A 3,135-nucleotide genomic window follows, 5' to 3' on the forward strand; every position below is an offset into this window, starting at 1 on the left:
ACTGAGTGGTCTGCTTCTGGGCCGGGACATTACTCAGTGGTTGTTTTTTGACATTTCTCTTTCCAACTGCGAGTACACAACTAAATGTTTTCACTGCATGTCCGTGCTTGGGGTCTCTTCGACCGCAACAATTTCTTCCTTTTATTTCGCAAGCTCGATCTGCTCATCAGTAAGCATTGTTTCAATAAAATGCGTAGCCAGAGTATTCATGTTGTGGTTCCATTGTGGGCATGTTTTCTCTGAATGGTATTCTTGATGAAATGAACAATATTGATCCATGCCCATACTTTCGATATTCAACACAACATTCGAGATTTGCACAAACTTGGCTGACTGATTATTGTTGCTACTGGAGTTGGAAGTTCTTCTCGTAAAGTTGAACTTGGGAGGCCTGCTACTTACGATGGTCTCTCTTTACCTTAGTTTCAATTCTACAATCTCATTGGATAGAGACTTGATAGTGCAGGTCAAGCTTTCAAGATCAATTACTTCCTTTTCTTTGGCCTTACTTACAGAGGTCTGAAACCTTTTCCCTGTGTCTTTAGATTCCTTTGTTACTTCATCATCTATGATGACTCCAATTACAAGCAGGTCCTTTTCAACTGCAATTGCCTCTTCAAAAGTTTCAGCCAAAGTTGGTTCCGTAGTTCTTTTAACGAATTGCGTAATGCTTGATGGTAAGGCAGATGTCAAAAGTCAATTGTGATGGATTCATGAGGTTTTGTGTTTGGTGGAAATATTTTCAAGATACAATTAAACCTCTGATTGAAATATTTCACCTTTTCTTTCTACTCCATCTTGATATTGCCAAACTCTTTCAAAAGCATGGCGGGGGTTTTATCATCAACGATTTTTTCATGAAATAATTTCTTAAAACCCCTCCAATTCTAGATTAAGTTTGGAGGAAGGCTATGATACCATAAAAATACTCTGCCATCTAAGGTACATGAAAAAAATCTACATGCAACAACATCGTAATGTACCTCAAGTGTTTGCAGATATAGGTAGAAGTTGTTTAGATGGTCCTCCACTTTAATTGCTTTGCCGGGGTCATACTTCGTTAATAGCTTCTCTAAGTGCCCTGGCATCTTGTGTAACACACCCGACAGTGCAAGTGGGCCCTGAGTCATCCAGTCCATATCTTGGTCTGCCATGTCTTTGTCATTGTTTTCCCCTTCTTCGTTAGAATATGATTGGTTTTCTTCTTCTTCATCGCCTGACTCGTGGAAAGTATCGTCCGAGAGCACTACATTATCACTATTACCACCATTGAAGGTTGGAGGTTATTTTGGTTTTCCTACATTTTCTTTAGAATCTACTAACCCTTCGAGGGTGGTGAGAACTAATTCTTCAACTGTTGAGACCACTATCCTAATGGGGGTGGTTTGTTTCTTCTTTGGAAAATATGCAAGAGTTTATACTCTGGGTATCAATCCAATAGCTCTCGAAAACTTTTGGGTGATGGCGCAGATGCCCTAGATCTGATCATAAGAGACTTCCTAAGCTTGCACACTTCCAGGCTGAGAAGAACTACCAAATTTAGGGATGTGCGCAAGGGATTTACTGGGAATGTCACTGCCTTGACCAGAGGAAGAAAGATTGGGGTTGGTGAGGTTATCAACCATAAAAATATGGTTGCCCTCCTTCTAGCACCATAAATGTTGATGGTGCTGGACCTGCCAACATTCAAGGGGTCTCCCTGATATGTGGTCCCAGTTAGACCTCACATCATTTGGGATAGGAGCCCCATCCCAGAATATGGCCAAGTTGTCGGTTATCTTAAAGATATGCCTTGGCTCTAATTATCAACAAGAGAGAGGAGTGCAAATGCACTTTCGAAAAGTAAGGGGGTGTGCCTGGTGAGTGTTCAATTGTATGTGTGCCAAAGTTATTTCACTACGGAGGGGAGGAAAAGTGAGCCTATAAGAGAGAGGTAGTAGTACCACCCTAGTAGAGACACACATGAACAAGAGAGATCCTTAAAACATCAAGCGGAATAGTTCATAGAGATGAGACGTTCATTCAACCAATGTAACAAGGAAGACTTGCCTAATATCCAATAGAATAGTCCACGAGGACGCGACAACGATAATAGAAATTACAACACATGCTCAATATGATAAGTACCAAAATAACCTAAATATTTAAACTACTTTAGCACATATGAAAGCAAACATGAAAAACAAACATTCACAAAATAGTCTTACAAATATCCATAATCCATGCATGAAGAACGTGTTGGCCCATAGGGATTCTTATATTAAGTAAAAGTTACAAGACACATGTATACAATGAACACCACTAGCTCCAATACTGGATCATTGGAGCCACTCCTTGCTCCTCAAAAGAACTAACTTATCGCTCTAATGCCTTGCGGGAGTAGCCAAGGTGAAAAGTCCTTTGCTCTTACAACGAGGGTGTATATAGTGATAATGAGAAAGTGATGCTTCACCTTCCTTATGACTCTTCGTCTACCCTCATGGCTGTTTGAATTCCTATGACTTTTCAACTTTACATGACTCTTCATATTCCATACATGTCCTTTGGACTTCCACTTTACAATACATTTTCGAAACATAGTTTACATCATTAACCACAATGGTGTGGCATGTGGTAACTCATGACATGCCACTGCTGACATAGACTGCTTGATGATGTGGCAGTGTCAAGCCACTACTGCTACTGTGTGCTACATGTCTGCTTGAGAATAATATTATTTTCACCTAAGGGATCTTCAATGATCTCAAGTCTTGAATGGTGATTGCAAATTGGTGTCCCTTTGCTTTCTATTGGTTGATCAACTTGTGTACTCAACTACAAGCTGGTATTTCAGCATGTTGTGCTCCTTCATCTCCTTCTTCATCATCTCTCCATGGCATAATAAGGTACTTGTTTCTACAATTCACTCATGACGAGACGACATCAGTCTGAAAACCCCCTAGTCTAAGATTGTGCATGTTGATTCATTGACTGAGCTGGAACTGGATGGAAGGATGGGAAAAGGGCTTAGTGGCTGTGCAATTGCACATTTCAGGTAGTTAAGTGGAGCCTCAAGCCTTGAGACTGCGCAGTGTGTAGTTTAAGTTGGGCTGAGGGGATAAACTGCGCATTTCTGATGGTCATTGTGGCAGGTTG

The sequence above is a fragment of the Pinus tabuliformis genome, chromosome Q, assembly GCF_031772625.1.
Source record: "Pinus tabuliformis cultivar Carrire ecotype Pingquan chromosome Q, CPIR1, whole genome shotgun sequence".
In the NCBI taxonomy this organism is placed as follows: domain Eukaryota; kingdom Viridiplantae; phylum Streptophyta; class Pinopsida; order Pinales; family Pinaceae; genus Pinus; species Pinus tabuliformis.